The sequence below is a fragment of the Chrysemys picta genome, chromosome 6 (assembly GCF_011386835.1).
Source record: "Chrysemys picta bellii isolate R12L10 chromosome 6, ASM1138683v2, whole genome shotgun sequence".
NCBI classification, from domain to species: Eukaryota; Metazoa; Chordata; order Testudines; family Emydidae; genus Chrysemys; species Chrysemys picta.
Genome location: NC_088796.1, coordinates 50252765 through 50273614, shown reverse-complemented (window position 1 = coordinate 50273614; position 20850 = coordinate 50252765). Strand labels below are relative to the sequence as shown.

The following is a 20850-nucleotide window of genomic DNA, read 5'->3' as shown; positions in this document are numbered from 1 at the left end:
AATTAAAAACCTGCCTTCTCTCCATAAAACACTCTGTATGACTAAAGTTATACTCCCAAAAGTGATTACCTAAAAATGGCACCTTCCTACTCACCGGGCTGTAGTCCACGAAAGCTTATGCTCTAATAAATTTGTTAGTCTCTAAGGTGCCACAAGTACTCCTGTTCTTCTTTTTGCGGATACAGACTAACACGGCTGCTACTCTGAAACCTCACCAGATCAGTTTCCTGAGTGTTTTCAGAACTATATCTTCTGATTTTAATGATGAAACCAATTTTTACAACTCAGAATTGTAAAAACTCTCACAGTCAACACAGTTAAGAGGGAAGGAGCTGATATCTTCCTGGGTAAGGGCTTCTCTACACATGAAACTTCATGTGGAATAAGGTAGGGTGTGAATTTCAAGCAGATTACTATTCCTGACTAACTACATTTGTCAACGCTCTTATTTCAGAATAAGAATCCCTTATTCTGAATTAGCTTAATCCACAATTAAACTACTGGTAATTTGGAATAAACCATCCTTATTCTGGAATAAGAGCATCCACACAAAATCAGGAATAGTTCATCGGGAATGGCTGTTGTGGAATAACTCCTTGTGACACGGTGTACAAATCCTACACCAGGCAAGAAGGGGTTAAAGAGCAGTTTTAGGTTTAGGCAGCCCTGCCACACCTGCAAGGCCTATCAGTCTTGGAGAAGGAGCCTTAAAAAGGGAGAAGCCCATTTCAGTGGGACCCATCCCTGGGAGATGGACAGATCTCCCCCCATAGTTCCCAGGAAGGAGCACTGTGGAGAATGAAGCTGGCAGAGACTTCCTACATGATAGACCTGAGGACATTGAGCTGGCCTACAGCTCACTGGGTATCTCCCAAAAGGAGGGAAGCCACTCTCCCCCAACATATTTCTGTCTTGTCCACCTGTTCATTTCTGACTGACAACTATCTGGGGAAGGGAGCATCATCTTTATTTGTCTGCACCACACCCAACACAATGGGATCTTGATACTTCAGTGGAGTTTCTAGATGTTACAGTACTATACAATATATACAAAAGGAATGGAATGTTTTTCAGACTGATAGGAGGGCCCTTTTTTGTGTATGGGTCCCATATATTAAAAGATGGAGAGGTTACTCATCTTGTCCAGCAACTGGAGTTCTGCAAGATGTCTCTCTCTGTGGGGGCTCCACTTCAGGCATGCCTGCACCACTGATCAGAGATTTTTGGTGTTGGTGCCCATTCAGCCCCATGCATGTGCCCCACACATCCTCATGTCCGTGTTAAGACTATGTTGGGCTGCATGGGCGAACCACTCTCAGTTCCTTCCCCACCACAAAATCCTACCAAGAGAGACTCCAAAGCAGAAGGGAAGGAGTGCAGATAGTAGAGCACCCACAGGGACATACATCTCAAATAACTCCATTTACTGCACTTCTTTGAGCAGTGTCCCTGTGGGTACTCTACTTCAGGTGACTCCCAAGCAGTACCCCTTTAAAAAAGGGGGAAGGGATTGGAGCACAGTCCAATATAGGAGAGAGAACTGAGTTGTCTACAGCAGCATCTGATCGTGCTGCAGGTGCCAAGGCATAATGATTAGAAAAGGTATGAACAGAGGACCAAGCTGCCATTCTACAGGTGTCTGCAATTGATACATGCTTAAGTAAGGCTATAGATATAAATACGAATCTGCTATCACTCTTGAAGGGGGTGGACATGATTTCTGATCACTTTTTTTTTAAACCACCACCATTGACACTAGTGCAGTGAGATATTATTTTCCTTCTTGTTCCTTTAGCTTGTACCAACCTACATTTATATCTACTCTAATATAGTCATTCATTTTGCCAGTGATGACCCTAGGTCTAAGCTACCTAATTTAATATCTATGGTCACCTGAACAATTTGCAAGAAGTCCATCTTAGTATTAAATTCTCCAACATGCACTGAATGCTACCTGGAGCACAGAAGAGTGCAGGCCTTTGAGGCAGTCTTGCAAGAGAGCAGGTCTTTAAATCCTACCCACCCAGAGGCAAGACTAAAGAAATCTTTTTAAAATGGGATTTTATTTTTAGGCTCTATTTATTGTGTCCTCACAATAGTGTCTGTTTTCAAAACAGTGAAGTTTAGGAGTGCCTGGAGAGATAATTTCTTGAAATTGAATTCGAAATAGGAGGTTTTCCTCCACATACTCATAGCCCCACCCACCCACCCTTTTGATAGTTGGCTTGCTGGTTCTGCCCCAGCATTGATTTTTTTAAAGTTTATATCTATTTTTAACAATTATTAGTGTAGTTTGCTGCAGTGAAGTGTCATTTTCTATCATGATACATCAAGTGAATTTCTCTGTCATTGATGCTGTATACAAGTTATCTCCCTCTATATAAAATTTTGGCAAATGAAAGCAACAAACAGTATACCTTGGGTAAAATTTGAAACTTGCAAAGTCACTGAGACTTAGGCTCCTATTTCACTCAGGCACTTTTGGAAAAGTTCCTCTTGTGTCAGAATAATGTTACAAAGGTGCAAGCAAAATAATCAAAGCCTTTAGAAGAAAAAAATTCCATTTATAATATAAGAAATACCTCAAAGTAGAGCACATTTAAAATCAGACAAAAACCAACTCAGATCTTTGTTAAGATCTTTAAGATATCTGGAATATGAATTCTATAGTATTATCGAACATCCGTTTGATACAGATGTAACTGCTATACTTACATAGTATGCTAACAATTTTATGTTTATTAATCCAGCAGCTACCCTCCCTAAAATTCACCAAGACACTAGAAAAACAAAATTTGCTGAAGAAATCATTGATGTTTTTATCCTCTATTCAGTGACATTATTATCCTTAGGCCATTTTTCTGATTATAGCCAAATCACTTATGATGACACTACTCCAGAAACCAATCCCAATTTAAATCAGAATTTTCAACTTCCAGTCAACTTTCATAATCATCATTCTTGTCAAAACCTCTATAAATGAGTTGCTGTTAAACACAGTTTGATATTGATAGTTTCATTTACTTCTGGATTTAAAATTGAGAAGGACCATTAGAAGAAGCCGTTACCCAAAAATAGCCAGTCAAAGAAACCGAACATTTCTAAAGAGAAAACTTTTTTTCTTTTTGTGCCACTGTATGTGTTTTGCTGTTATTCCCCCTATAGCCTGGTGTTGAGCACACACCAGATAATTATAATTTTTAACAAAGTGGAACTCTGAAGTCGTCTAAAGTAAATATCCTTTCTAGGAGGCAAATGGTGGGGAAGGTAACTAGAGTTCATTGTGGAAAGCAGTGTATTAAATTCAAGTGAACTGAAGGAAAACCTGATTCTTTCAGTATTTTTGTCTTTTGTACTGTGTTTAATATGTTTCCTTAAGCACCTAGAAGCATATGTACATTCAAAGACATTTAAGAAAATTGCATGTAGTTTTATCTGTCACTCTGTTAGAAAAAATTGTGTGTTCATTGTTATAATGGATATCTTAATTTCATAGTCCCTTCAACTATAACAGTGGCTGATGGACATATCTAAAAGTTGCCCCAGTAAAAGATACTGCCTCATCCACCTTGTCTCTAGTATCTAAAAATCAACATTTAACTCTTTACAAGAAATAAAAATGGAGACTACTGTTTTGTTTTCTACGTACAAGTGCAGCATAGCACACAGGAAAATCAGTAAAGGGCCCTATTGGTTCATTCTGAACATCAGTTCTTCTGAAAGAGAAAAAGGTAACAATTTTCTGGTGTGGGGGGTTTTGGTTTTTTTAACCAACTAAAATGCATACAGAGCAATTCCCCATGTGATACACATATTGCAGATTTAGAAAGCATAATTTGTTTCGTATAGTGTGCTTAGTGATAGACAAGGCACTAAGACACAGACGAGGCACTAAGACACAAAGTCCCTGTCTGAAAGAGATTGGTTTTCTTAATAGTTGTTAAACAGTATGTGAACAGGCCCTAGTTTACAGTATTTCCTTAAAATTCTTTACTCCTGAAGTGGTCAAATAAAATATAAAATTATGGTTTTCATTTTACCAATTAGTAAATAGCTGCTTTTGATACTTATTACTGAAAAATAGCTTTCAAGTAATGCCAATTTTTTTTTTTGTAAATTAGTGTTCTGTTTTATAGTTTCATAGAGTTTAAAGTCAGAAGAAACCATTAGATCAAGTCTGACCTCAAATAATACTTTTAATACTACCTCCTGTGCACAAAATGTCCTCCTGGTACATGAAGCCTCTACCCCTTCACTCAGTTAAACCCCTCCTATAAAAAAATGTATTCCATGACATCAAAAGAAACTAGATGACTAAATCATTTACAGTAACTCCTCACTTAAAGTCGTCCTGGTTAACGTTGTTTCATTGTTACATTGCTGATCAATTAGGGAACATGCTCGTTTAAAGTTGTGTAATGCTCCCTTCTAACGTCATTTGGCAGCCGCCTGCTTTGTCTACTGCTTGCAGGAAGAGCAGCCCGTTGCAGCTAGCTGGTGGGGGCTTGGAACCAGGGTGAACCGGCAGCCCCCTATCAGCTCCCCACTCCCCTAAGTTCCCTGTGCAGCAGCTGCCTGCAGTTCAGCGGTGTCCCTCCCCCCACTGCCATGTGTGGCTCCTGCCCTCTGCCTTGTAGCCGCTCCCCGAGACTCCTGCTTGCTGTGCAGGGGGGAGGGAAGGAAGAGAGGGACTAATGTCAGGGTGTCCCCCTCCCCCCTGCACCCTACTTACCCCATCTTCCATAAAGCAGGGCTCAGGATGGAAGGAGCTTGCAGCAGGGAAATGTGCATATCTCCCTCCATTCCTGCTGCCTTGCAGAGTGTGTGAGTTAACCTTTGAGGGCTCAGCCCATTGCTAGTTTATCATTTAGCAGTAAGGGAAATATCCCACCCTCTGACTCCTCCACCTCAACCAAGCTTCACAATCATCATCATCATCACTGTGTACCAGTATTAAATTGTTTGTTTAAAACTCTGTGTGTGTGTGTTTTCTTTTGTCTGGTGAAAACAATTTCCCTGGATCCTAACCCCCTCATTTACATTAATTCTTATGGGGAAATTGGATTCGCTTAACATCGTTTCACTTAAAGTCTCATTTTTCAGGAACATAATTACAATGTTAAGTGAGGAGTTAAATAAATAAAATAAATAAATTTAATTACTGTACTTATCTATTACATTTATCTCCTGAGTGAACTGTCATTTGTGTGTCTAAAGGGGTGGTCAAATATTGAGAAATGAGGTCTGAAGGACACTGGTAATAAAGCTCAGAGCTGATATGAGGAAAGATCGGATAATATCATTTCTGCTAACAGTCTCTCTCACAGTTCTGGACATCCTGGCTACTCCCCCATCTCTCTGCAGTTCACAGAGTCAGATCAATGTTTTGGCATGGTCTGACATGGTCTGGCCATACCCCCTCTGCTCCTGCTTGCTACCAGATAAGTTATTCTCAAGCTGTACAAACTGTATAACATATTAACAAATATTCCAGAGATAACTATATAACTATGTACATTAGACAAAGGAGGAGTCTTATGGTAACAATTCCACTTAATATCTGATGTTTGGCTCATGAGCCTTCCATGGTAAGTAGAATTATAAGAGATAAGCATTGCAAGTTTCCCCTTTGACAGTACCGAAAGGCAAACCATCTGAGGTAAATGGGACTAGCACAGTACTGAGCGCTGCAGTGACCTTGCTGTTTTCCCCATGTCTGCTGGCACTGACTGTGACAACTCAAACTGCCAGCAATACTGACACCGACAGGCTTAAGAGATCTCTGGCTATTCGAAATGCCTCTGGTACTGAGATGGTATCAGTAAGATGCGATATCCCAGATGTCTAAGATGCTCCCTCTGGCTCCAGACTCTATGGTACTTCCCTAGGTAACAGAGTTAATGGTGCTGGGTTCTGCAGTGCTGAAGCAGTGCTTAGACTTGGACAGCACTCTACTCTTAGACTTTGGTGCAGGGGATCTTCCACTCTCAGCAGTCTGCTTAGAAGCCTTTTGCCTCTTCTTAGGCACTTAGGATGGTGAGCAATGTTGGGACTCAAGCACGGTAGGAAACACACTCCTGACCAATGCCGAAGCACTTGGTGCAGAGTCTGACCAACCTGGCTCAGATGGAGGTTTAAAGGCCACCTCCATGAGTAGAAACTTTACAGTGGCTTCATAGTCTTCCTTTGTGCAAGACTTAAAGTCCCTAGAAATTTGGCAATGCTCCCTGATACAAGCCTTCCCGAGGCACCTGAAGCAACTTGAGTGCGGGTCACTCAGAGGCATAGCCTTATTGCAGGAAAATCCAGTGCTTTAAGCCAGGTGAACAAGGCATCTTTTGGCACCAGAAATCAACCAAAACTCTCAGATGGGGTAAAACCTAACAAGCTGTACTAAAAACAGTAACACTAAACTATGTACAACAAAACACAAGGGTACACAGTATAAAGAATCCACTGAGAGCACTTGCAAAATCAAGATGAGCAGTTCCAGCAAACTTCATGGGTGGTAAGAAGGAACTGAGGGGGCCTGGGGTTGGCCGAGCCATTTATACCAGCACCACTGGCACATAGCAGCAGAGGGCATTCAAGCTACCCTGACGGGAAGACTTTCCAGCAACAATGCACAGGGCGTGCGCACACCAAGAGTGAAATGGACATGTGCAATCACTTAAAGAAGAAAAGTAAATTTGAGGCAACTTTAATCTGTTAATTCCATTTCAGATACCTAAAAATATTGGTGTGCCCTGTTCTTATTAAGATCTAGTTTTGTTGGGTAGAAATTTTAATCAGCATTGAATATTGTATCCTCTTCATTAATTCCTCTTTAACCGCAACCATAGCAGAGCTAGCCTTCTGCCATAGTAATTGTGATTCCTTCAACATACTTAGCAAACTTGGCTTGAAAAAATAAAATTGTTTTTCGCAAACAGTTTAAGTTACACTAGCTTTAGCTTCCATTTGCTCCTCTTTGATTTTCCTTCACTTTTAAACTTGTAAAAGGTAGAAGTGTGACCTTTAAATCCACAGAAATCTAGTACTTTAAAAAAAAAAAGGTTCAAATCCTTTAAAACTTCAGATCAGATTAACAAAAAATTGCACTGCCATTGACCAAAAAGCAAAAGCCAGAGTCTCAATCAATTCTTCATTGTTTATAATAAATTTAAACAAAATATGGATTTTTAAAGTCACTAACAACACTTGCCTGACATTTTATACCTAGATATGTAGTAGTGAACATATATTGTAGTGTATTTCTGATATTAAGTTAGAATATTATAAAAATAAAGTACATACAGTAAATATAACACTGCAGGCTTTTTCCCCTGCTAAAACCAGATCATATAATGCAAATAGGCACAACAAAAGAAAACGCCTCACTAAGTGACAAACTATAGTCCACTGAAAAGAAATAGAGAGCTATCATTCATGGAAAAAGAACAGGAGTACTTGTGGCACCTTAGAGACTAAAATTTATTAGTGCATAAGCTTTCGTGGGCTACCACCCACTTCTTCGGATGCATATAGAGTGAAACATATATTGAGGAGATATATATACACATATCCTCAATATATGTTTCACTCTATATGCATCCGAAGAAGTGGGTGGTAGCCCACGAAAGCTTATGCTCCAATAAATTTGTTAGTCTCTAAGGTGCCACAAGTACTCATGTTCTTTTTGAAGATACAGACTAACACGGCTGCTACTCTGAAACCTATCATTCATGGAAAACAGCCTTTATTCACAAAAGTAGTGTATGAGTCAAAATAAAAGGTCTCATTTACACAATTGCTCCAGAACTGTGGAATTTGTTACCAGGGGATGTTGTGAAGGCCAAAAGTATAACTGGGTTCAAAAAAGAATTAGATCAGTTTGTGGAGGATAGGTCCATCAATGGCTATTAGCGAAGATGATCCAGAATGCCACCCAATGCCACCTTAAGACTCTGATGTTTCCAGAAGCTGGGAATGAACAACAGGGAATAGATCACTTGATGATTACCTGTTCTGTTCATTCCCTCTTGGGCACCTGGCGTTGTCCACTGTCAGAAGACAGGATACTGGGCTAGATGGACCTTTGGTCTGACCTAGTATGTTCATTCTTATGTACTGCCAGATGCTGGACTGGACGACTGGGGTTGGATCAGTTGATGATTGCCCTGTTCTGTTCATTCCCCTTGATGCATCTGGCATTGGCCATGTAGAAAAACAGAATATTGGGCTAGATGGACCAGTGGTCTGGTCCAATATTGCCATTCTTATGTTCATGTTATGTTTGGAAGAGGGAAAGTAACTGAAAGGAATTATATAATCATTTTAATCAGCTTTTGATTTTTTTCCCCAAAAGCCAGTTATAATTCACACCAATGGTAAAAAATAGGACATAATCTCTGTAATAAGGCTATTGCAAAACACTGTCGGATCAGCTCAATTAGAGAAATTAATAAGAAATGGTCAATATCACAGTTCCACAGCCATAAAATCTATAGTGTCAGTTTCAAACCATGTTTTATATTCCTGGTATATTCAGCTCTAAATTTGGAGACAATGATGTTGCAATTTCTAAATATAATTGATTCAATATTTTCAAAAGAAATATTAAAACACAAAAGCAATTTTTGATAAACACAACTAAATCTGTTTACAGGGTTATTGTAGCTGTGTTGGTCCCAAGATATCAGAGACAAGGCGGGTGAGCTAATACCTTTGATTGGACCAATTTCTGTTTGTGAAAGAGACAAGCTTTCAAGCTTATGCAATCTGAAGAAGAGCTCTGTGTAAACATGAAAGCTTGTCTCTTTCACCAGCAGAAGATAGTCCACTGAATTATATAACTCATAATATATAATTACATAATAAGTTATTACCTAATCCACCTTTTTTCACAACTAAATCTGTACTAATAAGCAAAATGTTTTTAAACATTACCTCATAATAAGTGACATAACTGAAAATACCACAGAATTTGTTTTTATGCGGTGCTTTTCACATTAAAAAGTGTCAAGCTGCTTTAGAAAGTTTAACAGCCAGACCGCACTGAAAATGCCTACAAGGACAGAGGAGAAGGAAACATACATCGGCATGGAAATAAAATGAGATGTTAAACAGCACTTGGGACTTGGAGATGGGCACTTGGGACCTTGGGTTAACATCTCATTCAAAGCACAGCATCTCTAATGCTTCTTCATACCCTCACTTCTTGTCCATAGCACTGCAATGCAGAATCTGCAGATACAAGTCCAAATCTTGGTTTAAAATTTGAACCTACAACTTTTTGTCCCAAAAGACTACATTATTAGAATATACATGTTTTATTAGACAGAGACCTGAAACTGGCATATATCTCTATGAGATAGGATATCTGAACCAAAAGCAGTTTTCTTTCCCTCTGTTCTTCTATGGTATATTACCATTATAATTTTAAAGATATGTCTATTGAAAAAAGCTTCCCTCCTGCCAGATCCTGCAGTGAAGCCATAATCATGTGTTTGTCATCACAGTATGTTGCCACAGAAAGACTGCATCAACAAACTCAGTATTATGACTTAACTGTAGGGAGGAATATACTTCATTCAAATACAAATCTTTGCTACAGTAAATAAACAAGAAAAACTATACCTGACCAAGCCTATAAAAGATGGACACGTTCAATGTTTAAGTATTTTTCCCAGCCCATACTGAAGTCCCCTTTAAAAGCTGAGTATGAGCTGATCTCTGTAGCAGGAAGTGGGCCTGAAACATAAGCCCTTGTATCAGAAGCCTGAACTAAAGTAGTGGTTAAAGCTTTGCTGCTATAAAGCAAAGTTAAGTTGTGAACAAGAGCAGGCCCTGCTCACAGAATCTGGCAAGAACAGGGCTGATATTGCAGAAACACACAATCCTAAGTAGTGCTGGTACAAGAATATACACGCAAACACATTCCAGAAGGGTGGGTACCAGAACACCCTGATACCAGCACATTCCCCAAAGATAACAGGAACACCCTACCCATCGTAAAGATAAGGTCAGGATGACAGCATGATGGATAGAGATGTTTTGATCAAAACAATAAGTGGCACCCAAATACGTCAGAGGGACAATATGTAACTTTTTTGCATTGGGGTATAAAGAGGTATCGCTGAGAAGATGTCGGGGTCTGGCCGAGGGGATAATGGAAAGTCCTGCCACTATCCGAGCCGGTCCATTGTCAGGAGCATACGTGTGCTAATGTACCTGTAACCATTAAGCCTGGGCGTTAGCATTGTGCTTTGTCAGCAATAAATGTGACCAAGTTCCTTTGCTGAAAATTGAGTCTGTGAATTTATTGGGTAGTTCAATTAAAGTCGGCTGTCTCTGCTCTCTGCGCAGAGCTGGGGAAGCATACAGAGAGAACACACACACACAGCCAAACAACTATCAACAACCTTGTGTGTATTTATTGTTATATAAATTATGAAAAATATCACTGGCCCTCCGAACACATTCAAAATTATTTGGAACCTATATGCACAAATGCAAAATATGTAGTACTTTTTCCACAAACAAACATTTTCTTACGTAAGGCTGTGGAAGTAAAATATGTAAAATTAAACACGACTATAAAAAACAACAGATTTCTGGCGTCACTATTTAAGGAGGGTGAACTTCTCCTAGAATCCAGAAGTTAAAGCATTTATTGCACAATCTAGCAGTTACAAATTTTTACACTGAAGTGTGGACCCTACATTTTCAAAGGATACAGATGAAAGGAGAGTCCTAGACACTTACTCTCAGAGCTAGAGGGTAAAGGGGAAGCTGCCAGGAAGCTAGTGTGTGCTGTTGAAATGAATGTAACAAGAGAAATACTTTTGGTGAGTAAATAACACAGGTGAAGAGGATCCTCTACATGTCTGTTAGAACTTGCCTCCATTCTCCCTGCTTTAATTTCCTATGCTTTGGCTACAATCCTACCTGTCAAGGACTAAATTCCCCATCAAAGATGTAACTTCTGCTCTTTCGTTAGCCTGGTTGAATAATACCAGGAATTCCAAACTCTCATTTATCCCCTATATGAATAAGCTGTTTCCACAAACAGAAAAACAAAACACAAACAACTCCTGCACAATTATGTAAACTACGCTGATAGCTCCCAAACTGGAGTCTGGAGTCCACAGGGCTTGTGGTCTGTAGAGAGATGGCAGATCACACAGTGCTTCATCTTTGTTTCCAGCCAATTCTAAAGATGGCCCAGCTCTTTGTTGCAAAAAAGGAGCCTGAAGGCCTGAATGCAGATGGCAACAAGTTGGAGAAGCCAGCCTAACTGCTTCTAATAGGGTCACTGCTACACTAGAGAAAGAAGAGAAAAAATACAGAACCCCCAAAAGAGGACAAGAATCCAGAAAAGCAGCAAATGAGGCAAGCATGGCAGTCTCCCCGGTGGAGCAGAAGGCTGCAGTTTCTATAAACATGTAACGTGATGCCTAATGAGGGCAGAGGGAGCCTAGGAGGCGCTTGGTCTATGCTTTGCCTACAGTAGGAAAACTGACTAACCACTATTTGGAAATAGATGGTAGAATTAAGTAGTAAAAATTAAATGTTATATTAAAAAATTCTGCACACAGATCCATGAATTTGGGTTAATGAGCAGCAGCAAACAAACCTAGAAAATAGAAATGGACAAAAGGCATATTCCAATTCTGATTTTACTACAAAAGGAATGCTATAGTTAAGAACCAACCAGCTTTCCAGGAAATTCTCTCACATGTGCCTGGTACAGATTCTAGGAGAAGAAACTCGAACAGTTCTCATAAGTGGCAGATATCACCTTATACTCATCTGAAGTAAAACCTTCTGCTTTAATAATGCTGTTACAAAATGGACTTTGCTTAGCTGATACTGCATATGATCTTCTGGGATTCCACACAAGTATCAAACAATGATGAGCTAAACAGAAAAGTTGGAAGGTCAAAATAATTGAAGACCAAAACATCTGATTTTAATTTAGATCTGAAATGAAGGCTTCTGTATCACTGCTTTCAGATTACAGTGACAGGTCATTATTCTTGGCAGTCAGGCAGAAAATTTGCAATCATTCTTGAATTTCTTGCTTAAAACAGCCTGTTATTCTAACTAGTTAAAAAGGAAACATACTTGTCTTGAATATTCAGATAGGTTTTTTGTTGTCTAATTCTTAACATTTCTTATTTACACCATTACTTCATGTTCTTTTCTTGGCAATTGATGTCTCATGTTGTAAAAAGTTTTGGGAGTTGCTTTCTTTATAAACCGTATAGACACAGAACTTTCATATTTTCAAAAATCCATTCCGCATTCAGTGTCAGGTAACAATTTAGCAGCAGTTTCTGAATGTCAGCCATGTTGAAAGCCTGAAAAGTCATCAGTAGCAAGACTGAACTTTAAAGAGCCATAATGAAAATTCAGTAAGAATACTGGGATTTCTTTAAAGAAGTCTTTTATCAGTTCTAATTTCATAAACATTTTATTAGCATGTATATCTATAATTAATTACAAATTTCTTAAGAAAATTTAGTTATTTATTTGTAAGGGAAAATATATAGAAATACCACCCCTCTCAAAGCCACTTTCTCTAAGCGCTAAACATTAAGTAACCTACTCATCAAGGAATGTACTTACTTTTCTATATGTTTTTGTTTTATATTGTTTGCTAAATATAAAATAGCACACTATTTATACCTAAATTCTTAGCAAAGAGGCCAGCATGTAAACTCTCTGCAGAATTGTCACACATAAATCATAAAGGAAAGGTGGCAGAAACACACAGTACAGCTGTGGGGGGAAAAAAGGTATTCCAGTATATTAGTGTTGGTATACAAGGCAAAATTCTACACTCAGAGCCACATAACAGCTTTTGGAACTGACACTTTGCTCTCCCTACACACATAGGGTACCTAATGACAGCAGTGGGAATTCTGTAACAGAAAGAGCAAATTACCAGGAGAGAGGTTCACTATGGAAATCCGAAGGCAGATTGCACTATGGGCAAATCCTGCTCCACCATCTCTGTAGGCATGAAAGTCCCCTTATTCAGTATAACTTATTGTAGAGTTTGGCTGTACTGGGCTGGTGAAGGACAGGATTGGCAGAGCCAACATAGGGGCCGTATATGCTTGTACTCCAGAGAGTACAGTTCCACAGCAGCTCCTTTTGCGCTGTTGAAAATGGTGGGAGAAGAGATACAAAGTGGGCCAACAGATCCTCTGCTACACAGTTCTACCAGCAAAATAGGAAATAAAGGTGCTGTCAGGGAAACTGAAGTCTCCGTAGCTGTCATTGAGCTTTTGTGTAACCACTTCGTAGCCTTCCCCACAAAACATCTCAGCTGTGTGTATCTCGTATACTCAGGCTGTGTTTGGGGGACAAGATGTGTGTCTTAGAAACTGAATTATGGAGAGGAATTCACCATCCTAGAGTTCTACTAAGAAGTGTCTGGCTTATAAAACTTTAGCAGACTATCCAACAGGCTAGGGACTGCAGATCATTTGTCCATAGGGAACTAAGATTCAAATCTGGTTGCCCAGCAAGGAACTATGATTGTCTGAATTTCTGGACTGAGATCTCATTCTCTCAAGAAAATGAAATATAGTTGCTGCTGTGATTATTTAATAGCATTTCTCTGTTTGGCACTATCACACAAAAATTTCTCATTCTTTGGTGTGAGAGACTCATCTGGTCTTTAATTCAGTTTTATCCTCACTTTAATATAAAATGCCACTAGCAGAACCAATTTGAGACTGAGTCAGAACTGAGGCTATGTAATAGTTTACCTCAAATTCAAGTAAAAATCCCAAAACCTACTTAGTATTACCGACAACTCTGTAAATTTTGGGGACAGGAACGGTCTTTGTTTGTGGCATACAGTGCCTGTACTGGGACCTCTAGATGCTACCATAATAAAAGTATTAAGTAACAAGATGTTGCGCCTGACAACATCAGTTAAGTCTGCAATTGCAAAAGGCTGTAAAAACAAACACTAGAGAAGCTATACCATCCTAAAACCACATCCTATTGTGTACAGCAGAGGCATCAAGTAATTAAATTGTACTTTATTTTACTACAAAGTGAAACCTAGCTTAATTAGAAATTAAAACTATGTTGGTCTTTCTAGCAAAAATAACAGCCTTTGAACTATGTAGCCTGTAGCTCACAAACCTTATTCACACTTTTAAAAAAACATCCAGCTGTGTGCTGCAACAGCAACTGGTTGCAAAGTTTTAAAAATTGTTATACAGTCTCCTCTATCTTGGCTGGAAAATTAAACTATTGCTTGCCTTTTTACAAAAGATAACTGGCTCTGAGCTATCCAACTGTAGCTACAGAAGACACCCAAACTCTAACTTGTCATCACAGCCCTCTGATTAGGGCACAAATAACACATTTAAACTGAGGCTCAGCTTCAAGCCCACTCAGAGGGAAGTTTTTCCTGGTCTCATTCCCTTCTTCCAAGTTATTACTCCCTGGCTGTAAGGGTTGGAAGGAACCTCAGGAGGTTACCTAGTCCCACCCCCTGCTCAAAGCAGGACCAATCCCCAACTAAATCAATCAGCGAGGGCAGAGGAGGCTCCCCCAGCTACTGCTCTGCCTCTGCTGGTCCGGGTGCAGAAGTGCTCTAAATTACTATTCAGACCTATCTTACATTCTTATACACACCCCAAATGTCACACTAACTTTCACAAACACATAATGAGATTGAGGGAGAGGCTTATGTAATGGAGAGGAGAGGGAAAAGGAGAGAGTGGCTGATGGAGAAGAGGCAATAATTAATGTATGCTAATTGGATGAACAAGAATGGAAAGTGAGCCAATAGAGAGAAAGCAGGAGCAAATTAAGAGGTAAATTAAATAACAGAGGAAATGGAAGTGAGAGACTGCTCTCGTAGCTTCTAAACTTTAACTCTGGCACCCATTCATCACCCATACATACACGAAACTGGTTGTATTATTATTGATTTTAGGTCATTTTTAATCTACAGGCACCTACGATATTTTTTTTTTATTGCTACCACCAAATAAAAATCTGACTCTCAGAAATACTAATATAAAAATGGGATAAGAACTTTCAAGGATTCTGCAATTAAAGCCAGGTGGTGCTCCTTCAGAGATGGCCAACATCTGCTTAGTTTCTGGCTAGAGAAACACAGTTGCAGAGTCTGGTCACAGTTTGTCTTGCTATGGCCCAGTCAGGGCTGCAGACTCAACAAGTTAAAGGGGTTGGTAGGCCACCTCTTTCCCCTCTGTGGGTCACCAGGAAAACAGTCCTGAAGCTGCATCTAAAGTCTCTAAGAGACTGACTTAGTAGTTCCTGATGGTTCCCAGCTGGGTCCTCATTCCATGGTCCGAAACAAGACAGTTTCTCCTTTGCACTTCAGGAAACTAATTTTCATAGATGGACAAAACATTCATATTTCACCCTTGGAAAGAAGACTTCAGCTCACTGAGGTGCTCAAATATGTCAGCTAGACAGACTACGTGTGCTACGCAAGGTAAACTACTGAAAGCATCACCTTCAGTAGAAGCCCATCTATCTCTGTCAGTATGTGGGACAGGGCTGGGAGTGAGTCATTGCTGCTTCAGTGGCCATCTCTGAAGTACCCGCTGAGAAAGCATTCCTGCTGCAGTAGTGAAAGGGAAAATGCAGCCATTCATCAAAACTGATTCAAGAGTTTTACACAGTATTTTAAAGATTTATAACTTGGGGGCGGGGGGGAGGAGGAAGTGGACTACTACTGTTGGATCCCCAAAAGACACACACAACTTTAGTTATGTAGCACTCCCAACTACTAGAACAGGACATTCTGTCTTACTGACTGTTGGTGTTATGTTCTAAAGAGGCCTCACTACTAGTTGACAGCTTAGCCTATCTCCATCCTACACAGAGAAAGGACAAGCCCACACGTATGGACTGCCCAGTATGTCTTGAACTGAGAATTTATAATTTAAAACAAACTGCTTGAGGAGAATCTGGCACAGGGTGTTTTTCATGTGTTGAAAAAAAATTTACCTTACATTTGTTTTGCCATGTTTTTAATAGAAGTGTCTGGACAGAAAACAGGGGACAGCTGGTGACTCAATTACTGTTCTAATTTATGCTTTGATAAGCTGCTACAGATTTAAAAACCCATTAAGTGTGATGAAAATGGACTTGTTGATTTTCCAATTAATTATTTTAGGCTTCCCTTGAAGATTTACAGAAATGCTAAAATATATTGACTTTTCTAATTTATGTATTAAATATTCATAACGATTTTTTCTGTAATTGTCCATATGTATACAATCCATATTTATATTGTTCCTTTAAATAACTCCCATAATTAAAAACACTTTAAATCAAAGGTCAAACAATAATAGGCTACTCAACTTTATTTCAGACTCTATGAATAACTGACACAGGGAAAAGGGAGAGCTTTCACAGCAGGTCACTTCGCAAAGTCTAATGTAGTGTGTAACATCCAGAGGCTACAATAAATGTACTTTCCATGTAACTGCTTTGCAAGTTTGTTGCTATTTTGTGACCAAATAACTGATAGATTTAGCTAGCAGAGAGCATTTGAGAAATGATTTTACAAATAAAGAATAAGTTTCATATAAGTAGATGAAGGCAGATTCAGCTTGATGAATTGCTTGATCATGCATGATCACAAACATGAATCAAGTTTCTGAATTGACTTGATATTTCTGTCTGGTACGTTTTGAGAATCTGAGGCCTCACTTAAATGACACACTATCTCTGGCAAGAATTCAGCTCAAGTCATATTTCCAACACCACTTGACGGTGTACCAAAGCTGCAGGGCTTTACATTGCAGAAGGAAATAAAAATGGTGAAGTGTAAATGGAAAAAAAACCAGCCCTTCGTTCTTCTTTTTAGCCACTTTTCTTCATAGTCATGAAAGAAAGACCACTGAAAACCTACATACTGAGTCCTTGAGCTTGCCTGCCCCCAAGTGTGCGGAAGAGGTAGAGGAGAAACACAAATGTTAACTATCAATACAAAACATTAATCCATGTCCCTTCTTTCTCACACACCTGCCTTTACTATGGGCTAGTCTACACTGGCAACACTGAGCACTGTGGTCGCAGCAGAGCGCTGGGAGAGAAAATCCCACCTCCACGACAGGTGTAGCTCCCAGCGCTGGTGCACTGTCTACACTCGTGCTTTACAGTGCCGAAACTTGCTGCGCTCAGGGATGTGTTTTTTCACACCACTGAGCAAGAAAGTTGCAGTGCTGTAGATTGCCAGTGTAGACAAGCCCTAAGTGACTAAGCAAGGAGCTACTATCATACAACTCAAATGCACAGAAAGTGTTTTGCTAATCTGCGTTTCCCCACCATGGTTTGAATGCTCAAAGTTCAAGAAACCAAGTGGGTTATGGTTCATAGAAAGCTCCTCCGCAGATTACAGAACACCAATTGTTTCAAAGACTATTTCCTATATTTGGAAAATTCTTTTATTCATTCTTGTTCTCCCCCCTCCCCCTCGCAAAAAATGAACAGTTCTAGCTGCAGGCTCAATTTCACTTTCATTTAACCTTTTCCACATGCACATCCAAAAGAGGCTAACTAATTAAAAAAAAAAAAAATCAAGTGGACAGGGATCCATTTTGCGAACAGGGGCCGCTAACAGGGAGTTTCGAGAGGGAGTTCTCCAGATGAAGGAGGAGCAAATACAGGACCCTTGGGGTAAGTGGCTGTCTGTAGTGTGTGTTTGTGGGTTACTTGCTGTGTGGTCTGACCCAGTTTGGCCATTCTTATGACACCCCAGATCATCAAAAATTGACCAATACAATAAAATAGCCTGTTACTAGAAGCAATTGGGATTCAGCTTCATTCATGATAGTGTTTTATAAGTCTTTTCTAAAGGAAACTGTTTTGAAGAATAATCTGTTAGCCATAAATTTGGAAATCCAGGAGCCCAAAGTGAGTCCGACGATTTTACGTGTGTCAGAAAAGAAACCAAGGACTCAAACAAATGCAACTTTAAAAAATAAGTAATGCTCTTTCATAGAATCATAGAATATCAGGGTTGGAAGGGACCTCAAGAGGTCATCTGGTCCAACCCCCTGCTCAAAGCAGGACCAATTCCCAACTAAATCATCCCAGCCAGGGCTTTGTCAAGCCGGGCCTTAAAATCCTCCAAGGAAAGAGACTCCACCACCTCCCTAGGTAACGCATTCCAGTGCTTCACCACCCTCCTAGTGAAATAGTGTTTCCTAATATCCAACCTGGACCTCCCCCACTGCAACTTGAGACCATTGCTCCTTGTTCTGTCATCTGCCACCACTGAGAACAGCCGAGCTCCATCCTCTTTGGAACCCCCCTTCAGGTAGTTGAAGGCTGCTATCAAATCCCTCCTCATTCTTCTCTTCTGGAGACTAAACAATCCCAGTTCCCTCAGCCTCTCCTCATAAGTCATGTGCTCCAGACCCCTAATCATTTTTGTTGCCCTCCGCTGGACTCTTTCCAATTTTTCCACATCCTTCTTGTAGTGTGGGGCGCAAAACTGGACACAGTATTCCAGATGAGGCCTCACCAATGTCGAATAAAGGGGAACGATCACGTTCCTCAATCTGCTGGCAATGCCCCTACTTATACAGCCCAAAATGCCGTTAGCCTTCTTGGCAACAAGAGCACACTATTGACTCATATCCAGCTTCTCATCCACTGTGACCCCTCTTTACTTTTATCATCATTTACCTTTCACTCAGATCCTATGCTTTTAAAATATGACGACGACTCAGGAATTTATGTTTAACAAAAACTACATTTAAAGATGTTCCTGACAAAACTGATCAATGCAGTAAATGGATTTAATGATAAATCTAAAAGGCACAATTCCATACTTCAATCAAAATGCACAGTAGGATAAACCACTAGAAAAACATCTGGAAAAATAAGGCTATCCCACTGTTACATATCAGTTTCTTTCCAGGATTTTCATTTTAAACCAGGATGGATAAAAATCAATGATATTTATTTAAATCGGATTTTTTTGATAAAATGCTTTTTGAGGAAACAAAAACTATCTAAAGGTAGTTTTAAATTAAGATACATTATAGCTCAAAGATATCTCATCATGGAATAGGAATTAGAAATTCTATTTCTATACCACAAGACAATATATTCATGTAATGTTTAAGAAAAGTTTTGTAAATGAGTTCCAATAGTTCATGGATTAGGGACCCAATTTTATGGGGTTCCACAGGCTTCTGTATAGATTATTTAGGTAAATCTTTCTACGTACCCAATGGGACTCAGTGCTCAGTCTAGAAGATACCATCAGAGATGCTTAGTTTTGCAGTTCTCAAACTGTGGATTTGTGTCTCCAGAGGTTGTTAACAGCAAAAATGTTTTAAATAAATAAATAATATATAGAGCTGGGAAATAACAGACCTCAACTCTATTGTCCCTCTGCAAATTTGTGTACACAGAGTCAATCCCTTACCTCTCTCTAAAAGTGCAAAGTTTCAAAAAGTTCAATGAATAAAAGATTGTTGGGAGTGGAATAAATCTGGACAAGGAGAAAAAGTCTGGAGATAAATGTGAGAAGTGAGGGACATACGCTTGTTTTATTAAAATATTATATGTTTGCTGTTGAAGAAAAAAAATCCAGAATACTTAACGTTGTTGTTTTAGTTAAATAAAACAATTTAAATGTCTGTCTGGTGATGTTCTCCTCCTAACACAGCATGGCAAGAAAATCCTCGAAATATTAATGATTAACCTGTTGAACTGGAGATAGTTTACCTCCCAATGACTTCATAAATATCTTCTTCAATTACCTTTGGTAAATGAAATAACCAAACAATCATTCATTTTCTGATATAGCTATAAAACTAATCTGAAAAGTTTTCAAAATAAATCACCGTTTAAAAATGTATAATGTGTACCTTCTAAAACTGAAACCTACATCTATCTCTGAGTTATGAAGAATATGTATTAAGGTTATAACAACCAACAAGAATGCACTTTTATATAGAGAACCATGATTAAATCGAGTCTTCCTGACTAGTGATTTAAATCATGATTTAAATTAATTTGATTTAAATCAAATCCCTGTTTTAAACCAACGTAGCAATGGATTTATGATTAAAATAGTAATGAGAATCTCTTCTACAATGTGTTAAACAACTAAAATATCATTTTAATTAACCAATCATAACTTTTTCACATGTTAATTACACAGTAGTTAGTGCAAGTTGCCAGGTTAAATCCAGCTCAGCTTCATAGCGGCAGAACACTACAATCTGATGGTTATTTGTGGGTTAGTCCAATACCCTCTCATTTAAATCCTCCTGAAGATTCATTTCTACCTGTGCATACAAGAAGTGGGTCAAAAATCAAACTTTTGTAAGTATTTTATTTTGAAAACTCCTAACTAATGTGTCCATGCATTCACTGTATAGCAATTCCTGATTTTCCTCTCATTCCCCTTCTCATTGTTCCCACTTGTGTTATGTCTAAATTAAACTGTTAATCCTTCAGGACTGGTACTTTGTCTTTTTATCTGTACTATGAGATGACTAGCAAATCTCTGGACATTGTAGTACAATATTATTGTAAAATACAGTAATATTAATAAGCTAATCAAAATGTGTTACTCACCTTCATCTACTTCCCAGTAAACAAGTGACAACATCAAAATACCACCACCATATTTAACATCCTTGCTGCAACCTCAGCAAACAAAGGATTGAATTAACATGGAAATTTAATTATCTGGTACTACTGTTGCCTTTTCATACCTGTTCAGTACAAGACTTCAGCCTCCAAGGGCTCCCTCCAGTACTTTTTAAAGGCACTACATTTACACTTCCTTAAAGTTGCAGAGCTCTATTCTGCATTCCTTGCACACACAAG

The 20850-nt window shown here is 39.0% G+C and overlaps 1 protein-coding gene across 9 annotated transcripts in view; it reads right to left on the bottom strand.

Moving 5' to 3' along the window:
* The window catches only part of MSH3 (mutS homolog 3), a 198101-nt gene that overhangs the window by 136598 nt on the left and 40653 nt on the right, over positions 1-20850 (bottom strand). The gene's annotated exons all lie outside the window — the stretch shown is intronic.